We start from the raw sequence: 20,245 nt of genomic DNA, 5'->3' as shown, positions 1-20,245 counted from the left end.
AAACTGAATTTCTGGAGATAATTTTTGCCATTATGCCAGTGTAAATTTTGGGGATTTTTCAACTGCTTGTGAACAATCTGTATCGGGGCTACCTGGTAACTCAGATGGTAAAGAATCTGCCTGTAATATGGGAAACCCAGATTCCATCCCTGGATCAGGAAGATCCCATGGAGAAGGGAAAGGCTACCCACTCCAATATTCTTACCTAGAGACTTCCATGGATGTAAGAGCTTGGTGGGTACAGTCTTAGAGTTGCAAAGAGTTGGACCCAACTGAATGACTAACACTTTCACTTTCAGGTCTATATCTAAATTACATATATCGTGTTCCTTTAGATAAAGTTTATTTCTAGACTTGAACTATTCTTTCTTAACGTAGATGTACTAGCTTAGTATAAACAAGAACGAAGCCTTATTTTATATACAGTCAATTTATTATTAGCCAAGTCAATAAGAAAATTGCTATTATTCAGGAATGATGAGATTAACTTTACTAGGAACCAAAGTGTCAATATTCAAGTATGAGGAATCTATTTTCATTTCAGAAATTGGTACTGCAATCCTTTGTCTCGTCTCTCCAAGGTACTTTCCACAGTGGTCTTATTCAACATGATGTACTATTGTAATAATATTGATATGCTAATGAGACTCAGAGTTATGGATTCATACCTTCCTCCCCTGAACTTCAAACATGTATATCTATACTTTTCTACTTCATGTATCCACTTAGGTTTCCAATAATTACTGCAAATGCTGCATAGAAAAAAGAATACTTGATTTCTATACCTAACTTCAATCTTCTGTTTAAGAATTTTTTTTTCTTCTTTTCCTCACCCTTTTATTTCCAAAGTACTAGCAAATTTCAATGACTTTATTTAAAGAAAACATCAAAATTTCACTCTCTCCACTACTGCCCTTTATATAAACCCAACCATCAGATCCTCAGGATTAACAGAGTAGTATTTTATCCTGACTCCCTTCAAAATTTACAGCTTTTCAATTTATTCTCCATATATCAGTTTCTTCATTTCCTATACATCAGCCAGAATGATCTTTCTACAGATACTCAGATCCTGAAGATACCCTGCTTAAACCCTCCATGCATTCCCATTACTGTAAGAATAAAATTCAAACTTCATATGATATTCTAAAAAGTTTGACATTAACTGAGGCCCTATTGGTTGATTTCATTTCCTGAAATCTGACATCCTCACTGAAGTCCAATCACGCTGGCCTAGTTTCTGGTTCTGCAGCTACCAAATTTTATTCCTCGAGGGCTTTATAAGACCTGTTTCCTCTTTCTGGTCTATTTGTATCCAAGCTTTTGTCATGTCTGGCTATTTCTTGTCATTTAAGTGTGATACTGAATATCACTAGGGTAACACTTTTCTTGGAAATTTACCTGAACATACCTATCCATTTTTAAAAAATATTTATTAACCTATTTTCTTTTTATCATGCAATTTATCACTACTGATCAATCTCATTATATTTTTTGCTTGTTTGCCTCTCTCCTTTTTTCAGAGTGTAAGATTTATGAACTAGTGATCTTGTCTTCTTCTTTATCTAAATTCTCCTGAACAGTACTTGACATGCAGTGAGTCAATGAATATTTAAAGTAAATTAAGGAGTATTACTTGGAAACTTGTCCTGAAGTCTAGAGTGTTGACTGAGGGTATTGCCTTTATTCCACATTGCTAATTTTTGCTTTTAGATTAGTTATAAGTAATGAAATAGAATTTTTAGATTTCATGTTGCTCTTGATTCATGCAAATAAATACAGAAAATATTCTTATCTGCAGACATTGTCATTGGTTGTCATTGGTTGATGAATTAGCCAATGACAGGTGTTCAGTTCAGTTCAGTCACTCAGTCGTGTCTGACTCTTTGCGTGCCCGTGGACTGCTATATGCCAGGCCTCCCTGTCCATCACCAACTCCCGGAGTTTACTCAAACTCATGTCCATTAAGTCAGTGATGCCATCCAACCATCTTATCCTCTGTTGTCCCCTTCTCTTCCAACCTTCAATCTTTCCCAGAATAAGGGTCTATTCCAGTGAGTCAGTTCTTTGCATCAGGTGGCCAAAGCATTGGAGTTTCAGCTTTAGCACAGTTCTTCCAATGAATATTCAGGACTGATTTCCTTTAGGATGGACTGGTTGGGTATCCTAGCTGTCCAAGGGACTCTAAAGACAGGCATCAGTTCAGTTCAGTTCAGTCTCTCAGTTGTGTCCGACTCTTTGCGACCCCATGAATTGCAGCACACCAGGACTCCCTGTCCATCACCAACTCTTGGAGTTCACTCAGACTCATGTCCATTGAGTCAGTGATACCATCCAGCCATCTCATCCTCTGTCATCCCTTTCTCCTCCTGCCCCCAAACCCTCCCAGCATCAGAGTCTTTTCCAATGAGTCAACTCTTCACATGAAGTGGCCAAAGTACTGGAGTTTCAGCTTTAGCATCATTCCTTCAAAAGAAATCCCAGGGCTGAACTCCTTCAGAATGGACTGGTTGGATCTCCTTGCAGTCCAAGGGACTCTCGAGAGGCTTCTCCAACACCACAGTTCAAAAGCATCAATTCTTTGCACTCAGCCTTCTTCACAGTCCAACTCTTACATCCATACGTGACCACTGGGAAAACCATAGCCTTGACTAGACGGATCTTAGTCAGCAAATTAATGTCTCTGCTTTTAAATATGCTATCTAGGTTGGTCATAACTTTTCTTCCAAGGAGTAAGTGTCTTTTAATTTCATGGCTGCAGTCACCATCTGCAGTGATTTTGGAGCCCAAAAAAATAAAAGTCTGACACTGTTTCCACTGTTTCCCCATCTGACCCTCTTAATTGTTTAAAAGGCAGAACTTCTTTTGCTTTGAGTTGCTGGGAGTGAGGATTCAAATAAAAATCTCAGGTTTTGGTGGCTGCACTGCCACTTACTAAGCCTGTCTTTTGCCCACTCATTTCTGATGTACTCCAGACAAAATGATTAGCTTTGTTCTTAACTTCCTAAAATAACTAGCATCTATGAGTAAACAGCTCCTTTTGTAGATATGAATGTGTTCTAGGACTCAAAGCCTAGTCTTCAGTTCTCCACTATACTTTTATGAGGTTAGTTTATTCCAGTATACCTACCATTAATCAGAATTTCAAGCTATCTTTAATGATGTTCCTCTAGTTAGTTAAAATTGATATCAGCATACTAAAATCATAATAACATAATTTGTTAATTTTTATTGAATATAGAGTAAGAATTGAACAATGTACTCAAACATTATTTTCCCTACACTCTATTCTTTGAAGTGATTATTATTTTTATTTTGTAAATGAGAAAACTGAGACTCTAAGATTAAGGAAACTCAAACTCAAATGCACAAATGCACATAATTTTATTTCAAATATCTCACAAATATCCACCATGTTATGAAGGAACAATATTTTTATCGGGAAAAATAATTTACTGAACTTTCTTTGGGTTCCATGAGATCAAAAATAATACTACCCCTCTTCAATTTAGGTCATCAAAATTAACGTGTTTCTCATAGGCTAGCCTTGTGAAAAAGTGAAAGTGAAAGTCACTCAATCATGTCTGACTCTTTGCGACTTCATAATATACTGCATCAAACCATGATAAAATTTAATTATAGACTTTATCCATTTCAGTTGAAAATAAAGATACATTTCAGTCAAATTTTATATAGTCACTATTTGGTCTGTTTTGGAGCTGACCCACTGTACTTTTAAGTGCTGAACAGCAGTATGTAATTGGTAAAGCTTATCTGTTACTGCAGTCAGTCAGTCAGTTCAGTTGCTCAGTTGTGTCCAACTCTTTGCGACCCCATGAATCGCAGCATGCCAGGCCTCCTTGTCCATCACCAACTCCCGGAGTTCACTCAGACTCATGTCCATCGAGTCAGTGATGCCATCCAGCCATCTCATTCTCTGTCGTCCTCTTCTCCTCCTGCCCCCAATCCTCCCATCATCAGAGTCTTTTCCAATGAGTCAAGTCTTCGCATGAGGTGGCCAAAGTACTGGAGTTTCAGCTTTAGCATCATTCCTTCCAAAGAACACCCAGGGCTGAACTCCTTCAGAATGGCCTGGTTGGATCTCCTTGCAGTCCAAGGGACTCTTGAGAGTCTTCTCCAACGCTACAGTTCAAAAGCATCAATTCTTCGGTGCTCAGCCTTCTTCACAGTCCAACTCTCACATCCATACATGACCGCAGGAAAAACCATAGCCTTGACTAGATGGACCTTAGTCAGAAAAGTAATGTCTCTGTTTTTGAATACACTATCTAGGTTGGTCATAACTTTTCTTCCAAGGAGTAAGCATCTTTTAATTTCATGGCTGCAATAACCATCTGCAGTGATTTTGGGGCCCAAAAAAATGAAGTCTGACACTGTTTCCACTGTTTCCCCATCTATTTCCCATGAAGTGATGGGACCAGATGCCATGATCTTTGTTTTCTGAATGTTGAGCTTTAAGCCAACATTTTTACTCTCGTCTTTTACTTTCGTCAAGAGGCTTTTGAGTTCCTCTTCAGTTTCTGCCATAAGGGTGGTGTCATCTGCATATCTGAGGTTATTGATATTTCTCCTGGAAATCTTGATTTCAGCTTGTGTTTCTTCCAGTCCAGCATTTCTCATGATGTACTCTGCATATAAATTAAATAATCAGGGTGACAGTATACAGCCTTGATGTACTCCTTTTCCTATTTGGAACCAGTCCTTTGTTCCATGTCCAATAAGTTTCAGAAAGCAGGAGTAGCCTCTTCTTTTATAATATAGTTTCTTGAAAAAGAAGAAAGTCAATTTAGCTTACTGAGAGTTTTATCTCTTTAGATCTCAAACTTCATTTTTTTCCCAGTAATAGAGCTTATAAAGAAATAGATTAAATTAATGTTACAGTGTTTCACTTAAATGGATGATTATTAACAAAATTATTCAAATTAGTCATCACCTGTTTGAAGGACAAGAAAAGTAGAACTACATAGGTCAAGTTCCTATTTTCCATTTGTTTTATCCTCTGTAACACTTGGATGGTTCTAATGTGTTTGCACACACAAGTACCACATATGCAATTAAATGGTACACCTAAAAACTGAGCAAGACAAAAAAAAAAACCTGAGCAAGATAATTGTTTCATTTAAAAATAAATATTTAAGCATCTTAAAAAGGTGAAGAAATATGAAACTATGGGAAACAAAATATAGCCATGAAGGTTGTTAACTTTGTAATTATATATATTATGTTTTCATGAGAGAAGACTCTTAAAAGTACCTTGGGGGACTGCAAGGAGATGAAGCCAGTCAATCCTAAAGGAGATCAACCATAAATATTCATTTTAAGGACTGAGGCTGAAGCTCCAATACTTTGGCCACCTGATGCGAAGGAGGTGGCAGGGGATAAGATGGTTAGATAGCATCACTGGCTCAATGGACATGAATTTTAGCAAATTCCAGGAGATAATGGAGGACAGAGGAGCCTGGAATGCTGCAGTACCTGGGGTTGCAAAGAGTTGGGTATGACTTAGCAACTGAACATCAACAATAACAACCATTATTTGATTACTGGTCCTTATTGGCAAGACTGGTCATTTGAAACTAGGTCATCCAAGTTCTATTCAGGAAATTTATATAACTGACTAGTTCAAAATATTGTCTAATTTGCACAAAATATTATAAATGGTTGTTTTCTTTTAATTCACTGTATTTTAGTTACTTAGAACAAGAAACTTGAATTTAATTATTATTTTAGAAATAAAATGTTTTGTTTGATAATAAAAGTGGAATCATAACCTTATTCTCTAGGCTGTGAATACCACTTACAGTGTGGTTTGCAGCAGTGGTTTAATTCCATTTAAAGAGCACAGAAAGGACATCCAGAACACTGAGAAATGACTTCTAATTATCTGCTGTCTCAAATACATCATGGTGTGGTTCCATTCACAGGCTATTGGACCATAATTCAGCTTTGAAGTTAAGTCTGTGCTTCATTTATGGGGCAAAATCTTGGAGAAGCTGGTTATGACTATGAAATGCAGAGGGAAATCTGGCTCAGCATCAAGTATTTATTATATCCCCTTCTTTAAGTAAATAATCCACTTTGTTAGAAAGAAAACCTATTGGACATTAAGAACTGTTTATGTTTGTACTTCTCCTGGAAAATTGTATAGATTTCCTTACAGAGTTAACTATAACTTTCATCTAACCAGTACCAAATTAAATTCAATAAATTTCCCATACATTATACACTGAAGTGCTACAAGGTTGACATTTTATTAAAAAGTTATTCATTCTTTCAAAATGGTATAGAAAAACCTATACTCTGGTGAAATATTCTACTTTAGGGTGGACTGACTGCATAGCACTATAAAACTAGTTAAGTTAAGAATATTCCTTTGTTTAATTAAAGAATAATCATTTAATATTGACCCTGGGATTGCATATAATCCACAAGCTATGACTCTGGACTTGAGGCAGTCATATTGAGTCTGAATTTTATGCCTATAGTACTTTGAGATCTATGACGTTGAGGCTGATTTTTTACATATTTGTAAAATGGGACCAAATTCATTGTCTACCTTATAGGCTAGTTGTGAGAATTCTATGAATAGCTCACCTCTGAAAACTGGGAAACAAAGCTGTCTTTCTTGACTGTCTCCCTCTTTCTCTGCACTTTCCTTGTTAGATGAAGTACCATATATAAAAGGTAGAACTGGGCTCCTTCACAGGGGCAGAAGTTCTCAATATTGCATCCTATAAGTGTAGGGGAGTATGTTTACCATGATTGGAAACTTAACCAAAAAGAAATGTCAGACAGGAAGTAGCCAGACATATAAATTCCCTTGCAATCCTTCAAGTCTTCCATCTGAGTAAACAAAACTGCTGAAAAATCTGCTGAGTCTTTTTTTAGACATCACTGAGGCAGGTGCCAACAGGGTGAAAATCATGTTGCTTCAAATTTTTCTTTGTCTCATTTCCCTTTTCCCTCCCCCATTATTATCCTAAACTTGTACCTTCCAAATATGCTTTCTAGAGGACACAGCTTAAAACATAGAATATTCAGCAAGTTGATTATTTATATACTTAAGGAATTTTGGGGCTTCCCTGATGGCTCAACTGATAAAGAATCCACCTGCAATGTGGGAGACCTGGGTTTGATCCCTGGGTCAGAGAGATCCCCTGGAGAAGGGAACAGTTACCCACTCCAGTAATCTGGCCTGGAGAATTCCATTGACTGTACAGTCCATGGGGTCACAGAGAGTTGGACATAACTGAGTGACTTTCACTTCAGTTCACTTAGGAATTATTATTATTTGATTTATTGAGATTATAGAATGGTAGTAAAAAGTTGTATATTATATAACATTTCCCCTGATTACAAAATTGGCATCATGAAAAATTAGTGTATTATTGAGGTGAAGGCTTAGAAATTACTGTTACATGTGGGATAGCTAAACACTACTTTGAATTTTTTCTTTCTTTTTTTTTTTATTTTGACAGTGAGGCAATAAAATTCAATGTGAGATATTGTTTAGAAGTAGCATGAAGATATGGATACAGTTTATTTAACTAGTTCTCTTTTTGCTTTTTGTTTTTTCACTTGTGTTGAGGATAAATTTTTACTGTAAATCCTGGGCAGCAGTTTCCTTATGGAATAAATTACAGAATGCACAACTGGTTGTGGGAAGAGAGACAGCCCTGCATAGATTGTGGATTTTAAAAAAGATATTTAAGTCTGAATTTTTATTTCTATGTTCTGAGTTCCATTTTTTTTTAATTAGTGGACATCTGTATGTTGAGCCCTCTCATCTGAAAAAAAAAAAATGACAGAAAAAAAAACACAAAAATTGCAGTAGATAATAAAAATCACTAGAAATGGTAAACAGCCAGAAAAATCTACAAGAATATTGACTATTTAAGACAGTAAATGTAATACCTGTGTAGTTTAAAATATACATCAAATTAAAATGAAGGTAAGCAATAACAATAAATCTGAAAAGAGAAATGGCCTCTAACAATACAGGAAAAGATTGAAGGTAAGAGGAGAAGGGGACAATAGAGGGTGAGACGGTTGGATGGCATCACCAACTCAAAGGACCTGAGTTTGAGCAAATTCCAGGAGATGGTGAAGGACAGGCAAGCCTGGTGTGCCACAGTGCATGGAGTCACAAAGTTTGACACAACTTAGCGACTGAACAACAACAATACTGCAGGAAGAGGTGAAGACAACTTGTATCCAATATAATGTCAAAAATAATGGTGGGAATATCTAGTGTAACCACTAGAAGAACAGTAGAAGAATTTAAAAAGCAAATTATAGAAAATACAAAATGAATACTTTGTGAATTCTAAGAAAGAAGTGAAAGTGTTAATCATTCAATCATATCCCACTCTTTGCGAACCCCAGGACTGTAGACCACTATGCTCCTCTGTCTGTAGAATTCTCTAGGCAAGAATGCTGGTGTAGGTAGCCATTCCCTTCTCCAGGAGATCTTCCCAATCTGGGGATTGAAGCTGGGTCTCTCTGCATTGCAGGCAGATTCTTTACCATCTGAGCCACCAGGGAAGCCCTCAAAGATACATAGAAGAAATTAAAACTAAGGATAATAAAACTAAACAAGAAACAAGTGAGCCTAATTGAAAACATAGGTAGATAACATATTAAAACCTGTTTCAGTAATTATTATAAATGCAAATAGACTGAACAGTTTGTTGTAACTAAGATAGCCAGATTCAATTTAAAAAAATCTACATGCTGTTTTTGTGACACACTTAAAACAGAAAATTGAATGATAGAAAAAAATGTAAACTGAAAATATCACAACAAACCAAAAAACTGATGTAGCTATGCTAATATAAATTTTTAGTGATAAAGAGAGATAATTTTTAAAAATAAAGGGGTAACTTAACAGGAAATTGTCACAAATAAAAATTTGACCAATGTGGCTATGGAGAACTGTGTCTTCAAAGATGAAAAAGTGCATATATTTTTGTCAGGTATACATGTAACAGTTACCATAATTGGCAAATCCAGAGCCATACAGAAAGCATAAATAAATAAATTTTACAATTATTCTGCATCTAATCTTATACTAGTCTGAATTTGTTAGAAATTATTAATAAAAAGATAACTGGAAAAAATACAAGTACCTAGAAAAATTTTAAATATACTTCAAAAATGAAATATGAATAACAAAGTTTAAAGTATAGGCTGAGATCAGTAAAACATTATATTTTAAAATGATTAATAATGAGAATAAGGAAAGGTACACTTTGGGGCTATAATTAAAGAAACACTCCAAGAGATATTTATAACTTTAACGTGTGTATTAGAAAATAACAAGATATGAAATTAACTAACCTAAGCACTTCCATTTCAGAAAGCTAGAAAACAAAAGGAAACTTCTCTCCCTGAGGAAAAAAAAACAAACAAGCAGATATTAGGCAGAAACCAAAGATCAGAAGAGAAATAAATGAAATCGATAAATTACAGAGAACATTAGCAAAGGATCTTTTATTTAAAAAATAATGTATTTTTGTAAATAATGAGGAAAACACAGTTAACCAAAACTACGGATGATGAAGTGAACAGTACTAGGAGTTCTACTACAAAAAATTAATAAGATGATACTGTGAATAACTGTATGCCAAGGAATTTCATAACTTAAAGGCATAAATTCTTTGGAAAAACAATTATATTATGTGATAAAAGAATAAATAACAATTTTGGTTAGTCTAATATTTAGTAAAGAAATTTAATATGTTGTTAAAAATCCTTCCTATAAAAGAAACTTGTCTAGTTTTAGATTCACCAGTTAATGCTCCCAGGGCAACAGCAAAACATTTATCTTGAATAAAGTTTTCCAAGGAATACAGAATAAAGCAATACTTCTTAACAATTGTTGTAAGAACAACAGTAGATAGGTGCTTCTTGGTTATCTGTTTTAAACATAGCAGTATGTATGTGCCGCTCCCATACTACCAGTCCATTCCCTCTCCTTGCCCTTCCTTCTTTTAACCATAAACTCATTCTCTAAGTCTATGGGTATTTTTCTGTTTTGTAAGTAAGTTCATTTGTATCATTTTTAAAAGATTTTGCATATAAGCAGTATCATATGATATTTGCCTTTCTCTGTCTTACTTCACTTAATATTATCTCTGGGTTGATCCACATTACTGCAGATTGAGTTATCCCATTCTTTTTAATGGCTGAGTAATATTCCATTGTGTATATGTACGACTTCTTCTTTACCCATTCATCTGTCAACAGACATTTAGGTTGCTTTCATGTCCTGGCTAGTGTAAATAGTGCTGCAGTGACCATTGGGGTGCATGTGTCCCTTCCAACCATGTTTAATCCCTGGATATAGGCCCAGGTTTGGAATAGGTCACTTCAGATTGGTTGCTCAGTCATGTCTGACTCTTTGTGACCCCCATGGACTGCAGCACCCTAGGCCTCTCTGTCCATCACTAATTCCTGGAGTTCACCCGAACTCATCTCCATTGAGTCAGTGATGCCATCCAACTATCTCATCCTCTGTTGTCCCCTTCTCCTTTTGCCTTCAATCTTTCCCAGCATCAGGGTCTTTTCCAATGAGTCAGTTCTTCACATCAGGTGGCCAAAGTATTGGCGTTTCAGCTTCAACATCAGTATTTCCAATGAACACTCAGGACTGATCTCCTTTCCGAGGGACTGGTTGGATCTCCTTGCAGTCCAAAGGACTCTCAAGAGTCTTCTCCAACACCACAGTTCAAAACAATCAATTCTTTGGTGCTCGGCTTTCTTTATAGTCCAACTCTCACATCCATACATGACTACCGGAAAAACCATAGCCTTGACTAAACGAACCTGTGTTGGCAAACTAATGTCTCTGCTTAATATGCTGTCTAGGTTGGTCATAACTTTTCTTCCAAGGAGCGTTAGGTCATGATAACTCTATTTTTAGGTTTCTGAGGAACCTCCATTCTATTCTTCATAGTGGTTCTACCAAGTCACAGCCCTAAAATAGTGTAGGAGGGTTCCTTTTTCTTCATACCCTTTATAGCATTTATTGTCTATAGACTTTTTGATGATGGCCATTCTGACAGGTGGGATATGATATCTCATTTTAGGTTTGATTTTCATTTCTCTAATAATTAGCAATGTTGAGTATCTTTTCATGTGCCTCTTGTCCATCTGTATGTCTTCTTTGGAGAAATGTCTATTTAGATCTCTGCTCATTTTTTCAGTTGAGTTTTTTTTTTTTTTTTTAATACTAAGGTCATGAGCTCTTTGTAAATTTTGGAGAATAATTCCTTGTTGGTTGCATCACTGCAAATATTTTCCTCTATTCTGTGGGTTGTCTTTTCATTTTGCTTGTGTTTCCTTTACTGTACAAAAGCTTTAGAGTTTAACTCGGCTTCATTTATTTATTTTTGCTTTTATTTCCATTACTCTGGGAGAGAGATCAAAAAAGATATTGCTGCAATTAATATCAAAAAGGGTTCTCCTTATATTTTCCTCTAAGAGTTCTATAACATCTGGTCTTATATTTAGGTCTTTAATCCATTTTGAGTTTATTTGTTTCATTTTTCTAAGTGTTCAGTCACCCAGTCATGTCTGACTCTTTGTGACCCCATGGACTATAGCCCACAAGGTTCCTCTGTCCATAGGATTTTCCAGGCAAGAATACTGGAGTGAGTGTCCATTTCCTTTTCCAGGGGATCATCCCAGTCCAGGGAGTGAACCCATGTCTTTTGTGTCTACTGCTTTGGCAGGGTGGAGTCTTTACTATTGAGCAAACTAAGAAGTATTTTTCTATGTTCAACTGTCCAATTTTCCCAGAACCATTTATGAAATATTTATCCTATTAATTATATTTTTTAGGCTAGTTCTTCTCCCAAATAAGTTCTCTTAAAATAAGCTGTTACTTATTTTTTCCAATTGAAGTGTTTTGGATTTAGATAAATAAGTTACATTCTTATTTTGAGTGAGTTTTGTCTGACTATAATTTTCTTTATTCCTTGTAGTTTCTATTTTAGAAATTTTGTTGCTGTGTTGTTTAATGGCTAGATATTTGGAGCTCTTATAAACCATTGTGAATTCCAAACTTTAATACTATAGATCTATCTTATTTAATGGTTGGAGGTTAAATTCTGCTTTGCTCAATAAACCTGTTTACTTTTTTTTTTTTTTAACATTTGGCATATGTTCTGTTGGTCAATTTATTTTAGCCTTTTAAACTCAAATTAGGTTTTTCTGTGGCATAAAGTATATAAATCTAATACAGAGAAAAAAAGTGTATATAAAGTTAATATTGAAAACAACAACAAAGAAAATTAAAACCTTTCAGCAGATTAAAACACTTCCTCCAAAAAAGTTCAAAGTGGAGACAGTTGACTATAATATTCATAATATAACTACAAAATAAAAATATAATTGAGAAATTGTTTACATGAAGGAAAGCAAGAAATTCAAAACCAGATACAAGTGAAAAGAAAAATCAAGGAAATGTTAAATTTGAGCTTACTGAAATCAGAAAAGAAATTGAAGTAGCAATACTATTTGTAAATAAATACTAATCACAAGACTTCTAAAATATATGTGACAAAAATCACAGTAAGGAACATAGAATAGAAATGAAAGGAACTAACAAAAAAATAGTGATCTACACAGGCAAAAGACAAATATATTTCAAAATATTAAAACTCAAAACTTTTAAGGAGAAAAACAGTATAATGCAGTAAAATAGCAATTGAAATCTGTAATTGGACAAGGCAACCTAACTGAACATATTGAAAGGGTGCTAGTAAAGTTGACCCAGGATGTTCAGGCAGATTCTAAAAGCTAATTAAAAAAAAAAAAGTCTCTGTGTAGAGGGGAAAAAAAGGAAATTTGTCAAGAAAAGAATAGTTTCAGATGTGCCATCTTTTTTACTGAATCTGTAAAATACATATATGTTGATTTTCTCACATGAAACTTTATATTTATCATATAAATATATATGAATGCATATATATGTACTATAATATTCATATACAAATATATGTGACTATATATATATTCATATGTATGGATGCTGACCCATGAGCAACATGAATTTGAACTTCATGGTTGCACTTATACACGGATTGTTTTCAATAGTAAATACTACAGTACTATATGTGATTAGTTGAATCTGTGGATGCTCACCTGTGGATATGAACCATGGATACGGATGAACTGCATGTACTGAGGGCTAATTATAAGTTATACGTATATTTTCATGTGTGTGGAGAGTTGGCAAACCTAAGGCCTGGGTTGTTCAAGGATCAACTGCTTATTTATAAATATATATGAATATATAGTTATATGGATGCATATGAATATTTATGCACATATATATGATCTTTCTTTCTATATATATGTATGCATGCATACATACATTTCAGTACTTTAAAATTAATCACATGATTAGTAAAAATATAAATGGATATTATGGGTGTGTATATTTGTAAATCACCTAAATTACTATTCAAAGGTAGAAATAGTCAGGTCATATTGTTCAATCAAAGTTCCTTTGACGATAGATATTGAGCATTAATATATTTTAATTAAAATGAGGTATGAAATTCTGTTCTACGTTATAGGCATTAAGTTATTATTGGGACTGAAGATGAATAAAGTTCCCTGAAAACCACCAGGATTTAATTCACTTAAAGGCACCAAGTTAATTCTATCTTTCTTTTTTATTGTATTCATTTGCTAAAGTTACTCATACTATTAAATAATTTCATCTATTTTAACCCCAATATAATTTCTTGTTTTAGCAACACATATTTGTATAATTGTTTTTAGGAAAAAGTGAATAAACTGAATAATAATTCACATATTAATAAAATATTGACCATTTATATTAAAACAAAGTTTTAGGGAAAAGTTCTATTGCTCATCTGATATGTCAAATGTTTTAAGTCTCCTTTGAGAAGGAACACAACAAAAACACTAAAAATTCTGGAGAAATATGAGTGGTAGGGAGAAAATAATACAAAGCATTTGTTTCTAAGGGAAAAAGAAATACATTTGCAACTTTTGAGAAAACTTTTTAAATTATTTCTCAGGAAATTAATGACAAGGATTATTCTACTGATAAATATGGTTTGTTCCAACTTTGTAAATCAGATTTAAGCATTTGAAATGTAAGTAAATATGAAGACAGAAAGAAACACCACTCAGCTTGTAGTTCAACTTCCCAATTAGTTCCAAATACTTATTTGTAGTAAGAGCACCGAGGAAAGTTTGTTTCAGGGAAACAGAGCAAATAAGGGAGAAAATCTTTCCATTATATTTTTTATAATGCTTCCATTTTAATAAGCCCCAAGTATATTTGTATTTGTTTCTTTTCAGGGTAATCTTATCTTTAACATCCCACAAAGGTAGGGCTCTTGAGGTAATCTCTGAACACTCTCGCAATTTTTATTATGGTAGAAAAACCACATATTTTGGAATATAGATACATAGATACATAGATATATGGAATATCTATGCTGCTGAGTAATGTGAGTTTATGGATAAGTTAGTTGTTTATTGTAAATGATGACATTTAGTCAGCCATCTGTTCCTTAAATATTAGGACTTAGGCAGAGTTTCAACATCTGTGCATGCACATATAATTTTGTACAGTGCTGGTAAAATGCTGACAAAAGTGGGGAAAAAAAGATATATCAATGAAACTTCAAAGGACTTTGCTTTTTAAAATTTATGTAGATTTATCTCCTGCTTCTTAAGTATATCTGTTGTTATTTTTAGTGAAATTCTAAATCTAATCAAAACACTTTTGAGAACAAAATGCATTTGAATCCTTTATAAATTCATACATTTATTTTTAAATGTACCCAGGTGAACTAGATTTTGCGTATCAATAAGATAATTTGCCATAAGCAGTACAAAGTCATCCAGTTACTTAAAAAAAAAAAAATCATTAATTAACCTTAAAGCTTTTAGGTACCTATTTACTGTGACTAACTACATTTCTTCTAATCAGGAAAAAATTACACACAACATCAATCAGATAAAGGAGAAATAATTTCTGAGTTCAATATTTCTGAAGAGCCTACCAAAGACATAAATATGTCTCCACAAAAAACAAATGGAAAAAAATAAAGGAAAAGGAAGAAAGAAAAATGGAAAGAAGGAAGGAAAGAAAGAAGAGAGTGAGTTGGAAAGAATGAAAAGGGACAAAGTAAAAGCAAAGAAGGGTTATAGAAAATTTGGGAGTGGGAGAGAAGGAAAGGGACAGAAAGAAAAATAATTCACAAGAATGAAATGATTAAATATTCATATCACAGAAAAGCATTTAGGATTTTAGAAAGTTAGCATTTGAAGTAAAAATGCGTATGCCTTAAACAATCTCAGAAATGGCTTTATGGTCTTATTTTTTTATGTATGTACACTAGTTTTACCTTAAAGTATAGGGGGAAAATCTTTTGAGAGAATTGTCACCTTTAAGCCATATGGAGAATAGATGAATATTATTTAAATCCTAGGCAGGTTCAATTATCATATGGCCAATAGGGCATAACAAAATAGATGCAGTGAGATTTGAATATGCTTTCAAATCACACACATATATACATATACATAGAGAGAGAGAGATTCATTTACCTGAGATTATTATCATCATTATTTTATTTTCCGTTGAGTTTGTAATATACAGCTTCATGAAAGTAGGTAAAAATCTCAAGTATTTTGAGAAATTTTCTGCATACTATGAATATTCATCCCATGATTATGGATAATTATGATACTATCTTGGAGAAGGCAATGGCACCCCACTCCAGTACTCTTGCCTGGAAAATCCCGTGGATGGAGGAGCCTGGTAGGCTGCAGTCCATGGGGTCGCTAGAGTCGGACACGACTGAGCGACTTCACTTTCACTTTTCACCTTCATGCATTGGAGAAGGAAATGGCAACCCACTCCAGTGTTCTTGCCTGGAGAATCCCAGGGACGGGGAAGCCTGGTAGGCTGCCGTCTATGGGGTCGCACAGAGTCAGACATGACTGAAGCAACATAGCAGCAGCATGGTACTATCTAAGGGACCCTCAAGGTGGGCAGTTACACTGCATATTTTAAATAGCAGTTTATCAGTAGTCTTAGTCTGAAATATGCAAAAGCCTTTTTGAGTGTTGGAGGTCCAAGCTAGTTCTTGGTCATTCTTTGTAAGCAGACCACCATGCTATACTTTTGGAAAGTTTCTTGTTGATCAACAAATTCCATACAATTGTACAGAGTTAGCTGTGATTTTAACAGCATGACATTACTGTAATAGTGTACACACCTTTTGTGAATAGTGTTAGGGAAGGGGAAACTTTATACTTCTTGAATTCTGTAGCTGGACTAATAATGAAATTGATACAAAACAGATAAGTAGAAAAAAATAAACAAATTTTAATTCATGGACTTGGAGGTCTCAGAGAAAAAAGCCTGAGAATTGGCCAAAGCAGGATGCTTTTATACTTCTTAGACAAAAAACAATCTATGTGTGAGAAATCGATAGGATAAAGACTCTTAAGTTTTGGGTCCTTAATTAGTGAAGAATCTAAATGGAGTTTGGCTTGGGGATAGTAAATTAAAGTAGCTTGTATAGCATTTATGTATATAGGCTACTTGTCCTAAATTTACCACCTCTGGAGATAAGTGTGTTCAACTTCCAGTTACTGGGGGTACACCTTTCACACGGGAGATTTATTTCCTGCTTTCAGGAATGCAGAGAGAAGGGTCAGAGTGTCCCTCTTGCATTCAGTACTTTTTAGGTAACTTTAATTCAAAGCAATCAATACGCCATCGAGACATATTTTGGAATGACTGACCCTGGGCACTGACACTAGCTAAAATCATCGAGGGATTCCAGAGGCCCTGGAAACTTTTTCTCAGGATTTAGGGAAAGTTGATTTACTTCTAGAGAATCAGAGATGTTCTCAAAAAGGGACTCTCAGCATCATCAAAAGCCTGAATTTCTTTGGCTGGTTGTTGTTGTTCAGTTGCGAAGTCCTGTCCGTCACATTGCGACCCAATGGACTGCAGCATGCCAGGCTTCCCTGTCCTTCACTATTTCCCAGAGTTTGTTCAGATTCACGCCCATTGAGCCAATGATGCCATCTAACCATCTCAACCTCTGTGACACCATTCTCCTGCCTTCAATCTTTCCAAGCATCAGGGTCTTTTCCAGTGGGTCAGCTCTTCCCATCAGGTGGCCAAAGTATTGGAGCTTCAGCTTCAGCATCCGTCCTTCCAATGAATATTCAGGACTGATCTCCTTTAGGATGGACTGGTTTCATCTCCTTGCAGTCCAAGGGACTCTCAAGAGTCTTCTCCAACACCACAGTTTGAAAGCATCAATTCTTCAGCATGCAGCCTTCTTTATGGCCCAACTCTCACATCCATACACGACTACTGGAACAACCATAGCTTTCTAGATGGACCTTTGTTGGGAATAATATCTTTGCTTTTTCATGTGTTGTCTAGGTTTGTCAAAGCTTTTCTTCCATGGAGCAAGCCTCTTTTGACTGCAGTCACCATCTACAGAGATTTTGGAGCCCAAGAACATTAAGTCTGTCACTGTTTCCATTGTTTCCCCATCTATTTGCCACAAAGTGATGGGACTGGATGCCAAGATCTTACTTTTTTGAATGTTGAGTTTTAAGCCAGCTTTTTTACTCTCCTTTTTCACTTTCATCAAGAAGCTCTTTAGTTCCTCTTTGCTTTCTGCCACAAGGGTGGTGTCATCTACGTATCTGAGGTTATTGATATTTCTCCTGGCAATCTTGATTCCAGTGTGAGCTTTATCCAGCCTTGCATTGTGCATGATGTACTCTGCATATAAGTTAAATAAGCAGGGTGACAATAGCCAGGCTTGATGTTCTCCTTTCCAAATTTTTAACCAGTCCATTGTTCCATGTCTGATTCTAACTGTTGCTTCTTTACAGGTTTCTCAGGATGTCTCCTAATTTTTATAAGCAATCTATAAAAAAATACAGCTTCTGCTTTCTGTTATCTTTCCTCCATGTTTTTGTTAGTAATCATAGAAAACATGACTCATTAACAAAAGTTAATTTTTTTCTTTTCAAATAAAAGTTTGACTTGTTTTCATATAATTCCAAGGCTATAAATATCCATTAACTCCCAACAATGTATGAGAAATAAACTGATCAGAGCTTAAAATGAAATAGAATGTCTGAGATAAAAGTGACATCAATTGACAGAATTATCTTTAGTATCACTGTAACATAATGAAGCCCTGAAGCAGGCTTTCCTTTTAAGTCTAAATACCATTATTGCTTTATCATAACTTATATACTCTTTAGAAAAATGTTTTCATGACTATATTTCAATAACAACAAAAATATTGCAAATTAAAATCTCAACACGTAATTGCATACTTAAGCTTTTGAAATATTTAAAATCAATTGGCTTTCAACAGTATTTTTTTTTCAGAGAATAGATTAAAGGGATTCCATCTTAAAAAAGTAATTTATATTTGTCCTGTAATTTATTTACAGCTGTTACAAGTGATACATTTTAGAATAACTACTACATCTTTATATGAACGAGGAAGCTTTACAACTTTTCAGATACTTAATGAATTTCAGAAGTAATAAATATTTTTGAATTTAGGCAACTGATCTAATCTCCAAGGTAGGCACTAGAGGATTTTAAAAAATACTGAGAAATTAAGCAAATAGACAAAAATATGGAGCATATGCATAAAACAAAATTTGGTGCTGAGCAGATAACATGCTATGTAAATGCTTCATAATAGTAAAATATTAGAGAATAATTAATATAAAAGACTTTTAAAAATCTGTATTGCTTTTATCAACTTGACAAGAATGATGATAATGATTTGTCTTATTTTATGTGAATAAATAAAATGTGTATTCTGCTTGAATACATTTGATTACAGAAATTCCAATCTTGGGAATTCATAGATAAATGAAAACCAGAAGCTCACACAAAAGCAATATGAGAGATTAAGAGAGTGAATAGACAGACTAATGAGAAAGGATTAAAATAACTCAAATTTTATGAGCTAGAGTGAACAAAGTCTACCTGGGAACATTAAATCTGCCTGTAAATATCAAGTACTTGTAAACATGGATTAAGGACATACTTTTTAACCCAAGAGTAAAGATAGGAACACTGGATAAAAAAGTAAAGACAAATAAAATATACTGGGTATTTGAGAAACAATGACATTGCTTCAGAAAGATGATATCGACATAATTTTTTGATTCTTTGGGCTTCCCTGGTGGCTCAGATGGTAAAGCATCTGCCTGCAGTGCAGGAGACCCGGGTTTGATCCCTGGGTTGGGAAGATTCTCTGGAGAAGGAAATGGCAACCCACTCCAGTACTCTTGCTGGTAAATTCCATGGACTGAGGAGTCTGGTAGGCTACAGTCCAGACAGGAGTGAGCAACTTCACTTTCACTTTCACTTTTCATAGAAAACTAGGTGGCAAAAAGGCAACATAGTTGCCTAGCTTAATTCCATTGAGAAATCCTCAGTGAAAAAAATATAGGAAGAATTAAAGTATCAGCTTGCTTCAATGTTTCTTTGGCAACTCATAGTTCCAGTTCCTTACATGTGGCACAGGAAGTAAACTGAAAAGTATTTTAATTCTTTCTATGATTTTGTGAACTCCATTGTAAGTAGAGTACTTAGATTTTAGTTTTTCCATGATAGAAAAATGGAGCAATTTAATGGTGACATTAACTGAATAGAATTATCTGTAATGTCCACATTTAAAAATATAATAACCCTGTATCAATTTGTGGACTCTGTTCACAACTATCAGCCTGCAAAGAGTATTGAGATCAACCATTTATTTAAGATAATTCTACATTTTCTGACATTGGACATTTTGCCCTAATTCCCTATTAGATGATTATGGGTTTTAAATATTACATCCCAAGCTCCTTTCTTTGCTCAGTTTCATGGCTCTTATAAACCTGATTTTGGTAATTGGATCCTTCACTTTGCATTTTTATCACACTAGATTCTAACATAATCCAAAAGTTAAATTATTTACACATATTCTACAAGCAGTCATTCAATACTGTCCAACTCTTATAACCTGTGGATTGTAACCCACCAGGCTCCTCTGCCCATGAAATTCTTTAGGAAAGAATACTGGAGTGGATATCTCCCAACCCAAGTATTGAACCCAGGTCTCCTGAATTACAGGTGGATTTTCTACCATCTGAGCCACAAGGGAAGCCCTAGTGTTTC

Source organism: Oryx dammah, unplaced genomic scaffold (assembly GCF_014754425.2).
Source record: "Oryx dammah isolate SB20612 unplaced genomic scaffold, SCBI_Odam_1.1 HiC_scaffold_19, whole genome shotgun sequence".
Taxonomy (NCBI): domain Eukaryota; kingdom Metazoa; phylum Chordata; class Mammalia; order Artiodactyla; family Bovidae; genus Oryx; species Oryx dammah.
This window is presented reverse-complemented; position numbering follows the sequence as displayed.